The sequence below is a fragment of the Cydia splendana genome, chromosome 21 (assembly GCF_910591565.1).
Source record: "Cydia splendana chromosome 21, ilCydSple1.2, whole genome shotgun sequence".
NCBI lineage: Eukaryota > Metazoa > Arthropoda > Insecta > Lepidoptera > Tortricidae > Cydia > Cydia splendana.
The window spans coordinates 12,724,803-12,737,624 of record NC_085980.1 but is presented as its reverse complement, the minus strand read 5'-3'; positions in this window follow the sequence as shown (position 1 = coordinate 12,737,624).

Below are 12,822 nucleotides of genomic sequence, written 5' to 3'. Positions count from 1 at the left end.
ATTTATTCTAAGCTTGAAGAGGAGCATATATGTAGCTTCAAGTGAAGTATTTTAAAAAGGGGCTACTTGCTGCAGTCTTTAGGTTGGTAGGAATATGCCTGTGTACGTATAGCTCTTAGAATATTTTGACATTTCGCTGGCCCAATATTACAGGGTTCTATGTTTCACTTTTATCATAATACCAATATTTTATCATAATTTATCATAATGCCAATACATAAAAAAGGTAGTTATACTGACACAAACAATTATAGGCCCATTACGATACTGCCAGTAATAGACAAAATACTAGAAAAACACTTAGGCAAAACAATAAATGACTTTCTGTCCGGCAATGGAATATTACATGAAAAACAGTTCGGATTCCAAAAGGGTAAAAACACTACCCAGCTACTAGCACAATTCACAGACGAGATTAATATGCACCTAAATGACAAAAAACATGTTCTAGCAGTCATGATTGACTTCAGCAAAGCATTTGATACCCTAAATCTGAATAAATTATATAAAAAATTACAGCAAAGTGGTATACAGGGGCCGGCTCTGAACTTGATAAAAAGCTATCACACAAATAGGTACAATACGGTTAGTATTGCAGGAGAACAAAGCGAGCTGCTGCAGTCTAACCAAGGCACAGCGCAGGGCTCGATAATCGGACCAACCGAGTACTTAATTTATGTCAACGATATGTGCAACATATTCAGGGAGGCCGCTGTGTACCAATTTGCTGATGATACTTGTTTAGTAACAGCTGATACAGACATCTTAAAGGCACAAAGCAGGATGCAGCGCGAATTTGATGTATTATGCAAATGGTCCCATGATGCAGGATTAACCATCAATTACCAAAAAACCAAAATACTACATATAAGGTCACCCTACATCAAAACTGACATAGTACCCAAAATCATAGCACACAAACACTCTTGTTTGCATGGATCAGGTTCGAGTTGCAACTGTGAGCCCCTAGACATAGTAGAACAGCATACATACCTTGGATTAATTATAGATAATAAATTTAACTGGAGTCCGCACATTGACCATGTATGTAAGAGACTAAGAGCCGTATTCAGTAATCTAACAATACTTAAAAACAAAATGCCGTATAATACACTCCGCCTAATATACATGGCTATGGCTGACTCTGTAATAAATTATGGGATATCTAGCTATGGTAGAACCCACAAAACTCACCTAAAAAGAATATATAACCTACAGGTAAGAATCCTTAAATCCATTGTACCGCTAAAAATCAAATATAAATATAAACATAATTATGAAAAGTTATTTCAGCATTGTAAAATAATGAATGTATATGATAAAGTGAAGCTAGCGATAATATTAGAATATAGACATAAACTGGGAAGTCTGAATAGGTATGATAGGCCAAATAACCTTAGAGTACTGATAAATAAAAAACATTTCAATATACCAAGTAGTAACAACTTTTATGGGCAAAGAGTCTGGTCGAGTTATTTGCCACACATCCTAAATAGTCTTCCTAGACATATAATAGATAACCTAGAAGATAAGCCTCATAAGCTGAAACTAATGTTAAAAAAGTACTGCATGAACTGATAAAGTAGTTAAGTCAAAAGTAAATATAAAATAGATACACATTATGTTATATAAATTAGATTAAAATATAGTAATAATAACGTCAATGATGTAACTAAAAGAAAACCTCTCACTTAGCTAATAATCTATTATAGTGTAGATTAGGTTAAGTACATAAAAAATATTGTAAAAAAAATTATTTATAATAAACAGTTTAAATTTAAAAAAAAATTTTTTTTTTTTTTTATCGAACTGAAATTTGAACATTTTCATAGTGACATTAAGTCGAATTTCAACTATCTTGAAAATGTAACATAGAACCCTGTAATATTCGGCCAGCGATTTTCTATAGCCTCCTAAGGCCCAAGGTCCTACCTATAGCACTTATTCAGTTCAATGATATTTAAATCATATTCGATTGGAACAGAGTTGCTTTTGCTTTGTTTCGTTCAGTTTTTGAACAACGCAAAATCAACTCTATCTCCTACATTGTAGGTTCAAATTTCTATGGCAAATTTTGGATTATTCATTTGTATGGCTGGGCCTTAGGAGGATAGACCAGCGTTTGGAATTTGGGATGTCAGATGGCAGTCGCTTTCGTTAAAACAAGTGCCAATTATTGGTATACCTTAAGGGCCCTGTACACAATGGGCCAGCGACGCAGCCATGCGGTAGAATGAGATAGCAATATCACTTGCTCCCTCTAACACATAAATACGTCCCTTGGAGTGGCCGGCGCTGGCCCATTACACAATGGCCCTGTACACACAGGGGGCTTAAGCCATAATTGACAAACAGATCCCCGATTGAGAACTTGCAAAAAGCCGGGACGACGGTGATAAGCTCCGTTTCAAATATATAATATTAAAGCTTTTCTACACAAAACTGGGAGAACTACAACCCCAATATCAATAGATACAGTTAGTCCGAGACAAGCCCTGCCACGATTTTGATAGCACACGTAGTCAATGCAAGTGTTATTTAAACGTCATAATTTCATAGAAGTTTGGTGTTTAAAATAACACTTGCTCTGCGAGTGCTATCAAAATCGTTGCAGACTCATCTTGGTCTAAATCTACCTACTTATATGTCGGTCATTTCTTAGGAAAAACTGAAATAATCGATTATGAAGACAAAAACCAATTGTTCAAACAATCGATACTGGACTAAAGAAGAAAGTCGTATGTTTCTTCATTCTTCACATATCTCGTTACATTTTTCTTCGCAACAGTAATATTTGTGTCCCAGTTTCAATTCATTGTTAAGAAATTTAAAATATTGTGTCGACATAACATCTCTCTAGCGTAAAAGAAAATATTAAGACATTCATTTCATATAATTATCGAGTATAGTTGAATCATCGAGAGCGTGGAATTGCATATGTAGTAGTATTGTTTGTTTACAGGCATTCTATATTTGAATTTTCTATTTTCTTGTACTATCAGCATACAACCACTACAAATGCAATTCCATCTTCTCGATAATTCAACTATATTATCGACCTATATATATACCTAATGATTGTTTGAAGAGAATTCGAAATTAGTTTTAAGTATAGGTAGGTTTACCAGATGACAGGAATTTTCCATACATGTCAGGAATTTTGCCTTTTTGTCAGATTTATTTAAATTAATCCAAAAACATTGTAAAAAATTAATAAATGAGATCCACTCAACTTATAAATAACTTCGTAATTAAGTATTAATCTATTAATTAACAAATTTTTACTCAAATTCAATACTATTGCACTTTTAGGGCCATCGCTAAGGGCTAGACACCCCCCTCCCCCCCACTCGTCGTCGTCATCGTCAAAAATATGAATTTCAGGAAAAATATTCGGAAATTTGGAATTTTGTCAGGAAATTCTAAATTTGTATCTGGTAACCCTAAGTGTAGGTAAGCTAATTAATTTTGTGACACTTGCAGTACATTATTTTGTATTTTGTCAGGGATGAGTCATTCTTTGATGCATTCTGCGTATATAAATATAAATGATACGTAGGCAAAAAAATACTTCAAGAATCCTATTCTATAAAATCCTCCATCCCACCGGCGCGGCGCCTTGTAAAAGGCCTTGCCGCCCTCACTAGGTATAGGTAGTAGGTAGTAGGTAGTCTAGGTACCTACACAAAATAAAGTTGGTCAAGCAGATCTTGTCAGTAGAAAAAGGCGGCAAATTTGAAAAATGTAGGCGCGAAGGGATATCGTCTCATAGAAAATTTAAATTCGCGCCTTTTTCTACTGACAAGATTTGCTTGACCATCTATAATCTATAATAGATATTTTTACAAAAATACCTACCACAAATTTATAATGGTCTAAGATCCCACATATATGGTCGACTTTCACCAATACGTCTGACGGATGAAACTTATATTTTATGAAAGAAAATATTAGAGATGCCACGAATATTCGGCAACTATTCGGTATTCGGCGTATTCGGCCAATTTGCCGAATATTCGGTATTCGGCCGAATGTTTCCTACTATTCGGCTGAATACCGAATATCTGTTGCATCTACTTTAAAAGAAAAATTACACAAAAAAATAACCAAAAACTAGGTATATTTAATATTTAAAATGTATTATTGGAAAGTAGTTAAATACTAAGGCACGTTTTTGAGCATTTGTTGATTACAAAATATTTTTTTATGATTATCATGGGTCTGATTGACCTAACTACATTCATTAATTCTGTTTTACATAAAAATATATCTTAGCAAACGTTGTGCTTTGTTCGCGAACAGTTTTCATAATAATTGTGACTCAAAATGTTCGCATGTCATGCCGAATATTCGGTCGCCGAATATTCGGTATTCGGCCGACAGAGGGGACGAATATTCGGAATTCGGTATTCGGCCAAATTCACTATTCGGGGCATCTCTAGAAAATATGTTCCAGAACATAAATAAATAGGGTTGCCTAAAGAAATATGGTCAAAGCTATTTTTAATAAATTAAAAAAAAAAAATTTTTTCGTCAAATTTCACCGATTTGTCTGAAATAATCGCTTCGAAAGAAATAAAATGTGTGTGACAATTTTTTTATCGCTTCAACCTTATAGTGTAGGGTGTCGTTGGATAGGCCATTCAAAATAAGTAGGGGTCATTAAGCAACATAAAGTGAATCATTTCGGAAATAACCGTTTAGAAAAAAAAAGGTTTTTCCTTCTAACTTTTGAACCATCGGTCCAAAAAATATGAAAAAAATCATGAAAATAGTGCTTAAAAAACTCATACAAATAAAATTAAAACAAACTTGATCAAATAAGCCGTTTATCAGTTATCGCTAAAAGTCTTCCCTTCTTATTTTATTTAAAAGCCTGGCAACCCTTATTTGTGACCGGATTTTTGCAGGCAACCCTATACCATTGTATTTGCAATAAAATTACCATCATCTTTATATATAAACGCGAGCGGCTTTGACGGTAGAAACAAATTAAATTATGCTCAAACAAAAGAGCGTAAAAAAATAACACTTTTGAATCGACAACATATATCCGCAAAATTCGTATTGTCGCGTATTTTGCATTTAAAAGTGAAAAAATTTCGACAAACAATACTAAAGGCTCAATTTGTTGGTTGACATTTGACAGCTATGCGTTGCGTTTAGAAACTGCAAACATGCTTACAAGTTAGGTTGGTCGTATTTTTTTTAATAAAAAGCAAGACGAATATTACTGTTTATTTGATGACTTTCCGGTATGTATAATGGTTATTATTTGCATTAAGTTTCGTTTCATATGGATATGTATACCGGTATAATTATTACATAAATTTGTTTTTAAGCCAGAACGTGCGATAGTCTGTTATGGCTTTTAAGACGATAGCAACACTGCCTAGACGTCAACGACGGCTGTTATTCGAAAATACTTTATCCGGTACTCCAGACGTGATAAAAACCTGTTAAATAGTGTATTGTGTGTGTTAACAATAAAAAATAGTCACCGAACGTAGTGCAAAGTGCAAACGCCATCGTAACGTAACGAGATTTGAACTTCAAAGCGTTCCATGGGTGTATTGTGTTTAGTATAAACATCGGTCTCTCAGTTGTATTTTAATATTTCAGAATGATTCCAAATATTCTTACATGTCAAGGCACTACTAGCTACCTGGAAATGCAAGTGAAAGCAACCTTGAAGCAGCTGTGATAAACTAATAAGTGAGCGAGATGAAAATGACGTTGTTCAAAGAAACTTTGAGTTAAGTGCCAGCTGACTGTAACACACTCTAATTAAGTACATTGCCAGTGTGAAACAGTGCAAAAAGCTACAGTGTATTGTGGACATATTTAATAACTGTGCTTTAGACTATGAATCAAATTTGAGGTGTATCGGTGAATTGGAAAGTCAACTGCATAAAGCTAATAAGTTATCTTCGGAGTCAATGTAAGTTGAATATAAGATTAAATATAATAAGATATATAGATAGTATATATGTCGCAGTCAAAAGTGTGAACTGGTCAAAAGAACTTTTAACCGACAAAAACAGGCAAAACTGCTTTTGACTGAGCATGTTGGTCAAAAGTAGTTATACCTGAAAATCATTGGTTAATAGTAATTGTGTTGTGACTGTTACTATCAGTCAAAAGTACTCGCAAAGATAGGTAGGTTAGGGTTATTTTTTTGCTACGCCCAAAAAACTAAACTGTTCCCAGAGATAGGTAGGTTAGGGTTATTTTTTTTTGCTACGCCCAAAAACGAAACTGCTGCCTGCTGCTGCTGAAATAGGTATGATTTTCAGGTAAAACTACTTTTGACCAACATGCTCAGTCAAAGCAGTTTTGCCTGTTTTTGTCGGTTAAAAGTTCTTTGGCCAGTTCACACTTTTGACTGCAACAGGTTGGGCTGGACATATGGCAAGGGAAGGTAAAGATAAGTGGGATAGAGAGGAAGCGGAATGGTATCCTAGAGATGGAAAAAGGAGAGAAGGGAGACCAATAATGAGGTGGTCGGATGACATAAAGAACCATGCGGGACCTAATTGGATAGGGACGGCAAGGGATAGAGAGCTGTGGAGAGAGCTGGGGGAGGCCTATGCCAAGAAGGCAGACTGAAATAATTATTAAAAAGCAATGACATAAAAATTATTTAATAAAGTTACTAAGGAAAAAATATTGAAACTAATTGATATAAATGAAATGTGAATTTATTTAAATGTAATATGTGCTGAAATTTAATTTTTTGGTCAATAAAGGCTATTCTATTCTATTCTATTCTAATTTGACAGGTGACAACAAAAAAAATATTAATTCCTGCTAAAATTTCAGAGTCATAGTGAAGCATAGTACATAGTACCAAAACAAGGTTGATTTTTAGGGTTCTGTAGCCAAAGGGTAAAAACGGGACCCCTATTAAGAGGACTCCAATATGTTATTAGATCAAAACAAATTATTTTCAGAAAATATTTAATTTAGGCTTAGGGATGGCGAGGCTCCATAAACCTTCAGTAAGTAGTGCATAAGTATCCTTGGAAAAATTCGACCTATGCCGCCGTGGGTGGCCCGGTGGCAGAATGGCACAGGCACCTGCTGCAATAGCAGAGGACGCTGCTTTGATTCCAGCCTAGGGCACTGGAGGCCTTGGTCACTTTTTAGGGTTGCGTACCCATAGGGTAAAAACGGGACCCTATTAAATATTAAGACTCTGCAGTCCGTCTGTCTGTCACCAGGCTGTATCTCAAGATCTCATGAACCGTGATAACTAGATTAACTAGACAGTTTCAATTTTCACAAATGATGTATTTCTGTTGCCGCTATAACAACAAATACTAAAAACAAATTAAATAAATATTTAAGCGGGGCCAATGCAATGCTAGGCTGGATATGACTGATGAAATGAGTAAATTTTTATTAATATGTTTTAATATGACATGTTGGTGGCAAACAAGCATACAAGGCTGTTAATGCCGATGGTAAGTGGGAGTTTAGACTAGACCTCTGCTTCTCCAAGGGACTCACATTGCTGACCGAGTAAATTTTTATTAATATGTTTTAATATGACATGTTGGTGGCAAACAAGCATACAAGGCTGTTAATGCCAATGGTAAGTGGGAGTTTAGACTAGACCTCTGCTTTTCCAAGGGACTCACATTGCTGACCGAGTAAATTTTTATTAATATGTTTTAATATGACATGTTGGTGGCAAACAAGCATACAAGGCTGTTAATGCCGATGGTAAGTGGGAGTTTAGACTAGACCTCTGCTTCTCCAAGGGACTCACATTGCTGACCGAGTAAATTTTTATTAATATGTTTTAACATGGCATGTTGGTGGCAAACAAGCATACAACTCATACAAGGCTGTTAATGCCGATGGTAAGTGGGAGTTTAGACTAGACCTCTGATTCTCCAAGGGACTCACATTGTTGACCGAGTAAATTTTTATTAATATGTTTTAATATGACATGTTGGTGGCAAACAAGAATACAAGGCTGTTAATGCCGATGGTAAGTAAGTGGGGGTTTAGACTAGACCTCTGCTTCTCCAAGGGACTCACATTGCTGACCGGTTACAAATCTATTACACTCATACTAGGGTTCCGTACCTGAAGGGTAACTAAAAAACGGGAACCTATTAGCGATTCCGACTCGCACTTGGCCGGTTTTTCTTAGTAGGTATATGACATTTATTTCAGTTTTACTTCATTGTCCGTCTGTCTGTCTGTCTGTCTGTCTGTCACCAGGCTGTATCTCATGAACCGTGATAGGCCTAGGCAGTTGAAATTTTCACAGATGATGTATTTCTGTTACCGCTATAACAACAAATACTAAAAAGTATGGAACCCTTCGTGCGCGAGCACTTGCCCGGTTTGACATTTCAGGCTCCGTCACACAGGCGCGTTTCGCGTGCGGCGCGTGAGCGGGGCGCGCCGCTTTTTCATATAAAACGCTCAGGCCCGGCTCTGAAATCGCGCCGGTGTGACGGAACCTTTATTTCAGTTTACTCCACTGTCCCTCTGTCACCAGGCTGTATCTCATGAACCGTGATAGCTAGACAGTTGAAATTTTCACACATGATGTATTTCTGTTGCCGCTATAACAACAAATATTAAAAAGTGTTCCGTTCTTGATGGGTGAGTCCGACTCAGTTTTTTTTTTTGTAAACGAATTTAATATTAACGGATAGGCATTAATATTAAAGAATGAAATAGTAGTGATAATTTCCATACTTATACTTTAGTGCCATGAAGGGTAGGTACAAAAGGGTTCCCTCTTTTGAGATTGGAAAGTGGGCTAGGTTATAAATGCGGCCTTCACAGAACCGATTTGCGACCAGAAAAGTGGGTCAAGTTAGAACTGTGATCCTTACAGAACCGAACTGCTACCAGAAAAGCGGATTAGGTTTTTTTAATTACATATTTGTTTTTAGATATAATTATCGGAATAGTAAATTTTTCGAGTTATGATTGTATGTTACGGATTTAAAGTTTTCTGAGATGAGATAGGTTTGTAACCGCCTTGATGAAGGTATGAAGTCTAAAAGTAAATAATTACTTAATTCAAAATGAGTATTACCTATTACTATTATTTATTTTACCCGAGCGAAGCCGGGTTTTCATCTAGTTTTGATGTATAATTCAAGCGTCAGACAGATGAGTGCAATTATCGATATAAAATCACCTCTTTAAACACGGGAACCACATAATAGTGACCGGAAAAAGATAGGCAACCTAGTTTATTTATGTTGTACAAGTTGTATACTTTCCATTGAAACTTATTTCGTTCGTCAGACAAATCGGCGAAACATGACGAAAAAATTTTTTTTCAAAAATTTATTAAAAATAGCCTTGACCATATTTCTTTAGGCAACCATATTTATTTATGTTCTGGAACATATCTTCTTTCATATTTTTATAGTTTCATCCGTCAGACAGATTGGTGAAGGTCGACCATATAATGTGGGATCTCCTACTATAAACACCTAAGATCATTCATAAACACCGCGTGTGATTTTACTGGGTAATTTTAACCCGAAGCCACTATGAAAGGGTTAACTAACTTCGGTAAACTCTTTACGTTTCATATTTAGGTAAATTAGATGTAAGTACCTAGTACTAGTAGTACCGTAAGTTAAGCACTTTATTGTACCTAAACAAAACAGGTATACTCCTACAATTTCACAGAAATTGAGATAGGTAGGTACATTATACACCGTGTTTTTATTTAATTCCGTTAACTTCGGGGTATAGTTAAGTACGTTTATAAGAACTAAATGGCATAGTTAATTTTTTTGTTTTCTTTTTTGTTTTTTTTTTTGTTTAAAAAGTAATTAAATGTAGCATATAGCGTTGTTTTTTTCATTTCATTTATTTCAGCATATATAAGCATTACAGTGTTATACCAAAGCGCTTACATACTAGTCACATCAATTTACTTACATAAAAAAATAAAAACATTTAATACAAATTATAAACACAGCAAATTAATTCAATAGCAATTCCATAATAAATTCAATAATAATAATGTCTTTTAATAAATACAAATATCAAATCTAGCATTAATTAACATCATTTGCAACAATTATAAAAAGTCCTAACGATATCTATTATCAATTACCTACTTACTTAAATGTTTGTAAGTGACCTCTGTGAACTCAGTAAGAGAACAGTTAAACAGATCTATATCCGTCGAGATCTTGTTCAAGATATTGATTGCTGTGACCAACGGTGCTCTAGCTAGTAAGTTTGTGCGCGCAGTCGGGCGCGCCAGCAGGCGCGGCGCGCGGCGGCACGGCCCGCGCGCGCGGCACCACCAGCCCCGGCCCCCAGCACTTCCGGTGCATGCACGACGCCCCGCCATATTTTAAAGATATAAGTTGCTAACGACAAGTTTCGTCTCACTTCTAATTTTGTGTAGCCTACCATGCCGAGAACAAAGAGCGTCGGATACATGAGAGGGTAAAAAGGATATACCCCATATTCCTTGAAATACAAATATCTGGCGAATTTATTTTGTATTTTTTCAACCATGGCTGAGTATTTACTCTCGTGTGGGTTCCATATAATGGCGCAACTCTCTAACCTGCTTCTAACTAACGCATTATACAGAGCCTTGACTGTTGCTGTGTTGTAAAAGTCCTTTGTCTGACGCAGTATGAAGCCTAAGTTTCGAAAAGCTTTCTTACATATGTCTACTATGTGCTTTCTGAAGGACAGATCCGACTCAACGTGCAATCCCAGATCTCGCACAGACGACACGCGCGTGATCCCTTCCCCTCTTATATTATACGAGTGGAGCAATGGAGAGACGGCTTTGCTATAAGACACTACATTGTAACACGGGCATTACATTTAACTCAACCAAACAATTGAAATCTGTGACATATCAATGTCATTTCGTACATCAATCGACCGAGATTGTACTTAAGTTTAGTAGCAAATGTATGAACTCATTCTAAACACTAATCAATATGTAAGCCGGCCCTAAGGCAAGTGTACACGCTTGTAGAGGCCTTATAGGAAAAAAATAAATTATGGATTATCTCCGAAATGGACTTAATTAGAACATCGGTGTCTTTGAGAAAGTTACTTGATTTAAGCTCAGGAATGCACCCTTGAAATTAACGGAAATCAAAAAAAACACGGTGTATACCTATAATAATAATATGTTTATTGCTTTCATATTGGTGTTTATACAGATGTTCTTAACTAATAATGTTTCACAATATGAGAGACCCTGTAAGGGTATTGCAATTTTATCTAACACTAACACACACCTACATGCTTACTGCGAAGTTTGTGCAAAGTTTATGCTGAGATCTTTTCTTCTTTCTGTTGTGTGCCTATAGCTGAGACAGTACATTATTTAAATACCTACATATATTATTTTACGCGCTTCTCGTAGGATACGATACATAATTATTATTATCGCAGTACTTTATCTATACTCTGCATCTTTAGGTATTTAAAAAACCGGGCAAGTGCGAGTCGGACTCGCACACGAAGGGTTCCGTACCATTATCTATAAAAACGGTCACCCATCCAAGTACTGACCCCGCCCGACGTTGCTTAACTTTGGTCAAAAATCACGTTTGTTGTATGGGAGCCCTACTTAAATCTTTATTTTATTCTGTTTCTAGTATTTGTTATTATAGCGGCAACAGAAATACATCATCTGTGAAAATTTCAGCTGTCTAGCTATCACAGATCACGAGATACAGCCTGGTGACAGACGGACGGACGGACGGACGGACAGCGGAGTCTTAGTAATAGGGTCCCGTTTTACCCTTTGGGTAAGGAACCCTAATAAAATTAAACAAAATCTACCCTCAAATGGCCAGCCCTCCCTCCCTCCTTAAGCCAGCTGAGGGTAGATGAAAACATTACACGATCAAATAATGTAGGTTAAAGTCAGGTCGTTCAGTGACAGATCCAGGCGGTTTTGTAATTGATCAGTTAACCAATAAATGTTAAAACTACCGGAAAATGTACAAATTGTTTACTTTTATTTAAATACCTAAAGATACAGACTATACGTAGATAATATATATATAATATCAAGTAATGTAAATGGAATCAAAGCTGCGGTCCTGTGCAACCGCGTAACGCTAGAAGCTTGCACTAGTTAGCTATTTATAACCACTGTATTGACACATTAACACTAATAATATGTACCTAGTTACGGTCGAAAGTATATTAATTTATGGCTCATTTCGTTCCATGGGACGATAACCTTTCGATCCTACATTTTTTTAAATTTGCCGCTCTTTTCTACTGAGGGAAATGGCTTGACAGCTTGGCTTGGCTCTGTAAACCTGACGAACCTCCATGACTGCGCCAGAGCCATTTTGAAAAAAAACAACCGGTTGCACTCCCGGAGTGCCGGCGGAAGTGAAAACTCAACGACATTGTAACTCAAAATATTAATAAAAGCGCCATCTAGTGCAAAATGTCTGCAGCAGTATGTAATTGAGGTTAACGCCATCTAGCGTTATTTCGTCGCATTACTTGAAACCCCTAAGCACATCACTGTGAGTACTAGAGTTATATTAATACCAGTTTAAGGCGATATGATTCGACTCATCAACGAATCTGAGGGGGTGAGGTGCGCGGCAAACTGTGAAGCCCCGCCCGCGCGTCCCGCGACCCGCTCGCCGAGATCGTGAGCGCGCGCCGCGCACGGTAAACATAGCAGACGGGTCACAGTATAATGATCTTATGATGGCAGTATTTTAACTAGACCGGGAAATGGTCACGTTTTAGAGTTTTTATTGTATATGTACGTATGTATTTTTTGCATTGCGTATTTCTGATCATTTCATGTAGATTTAT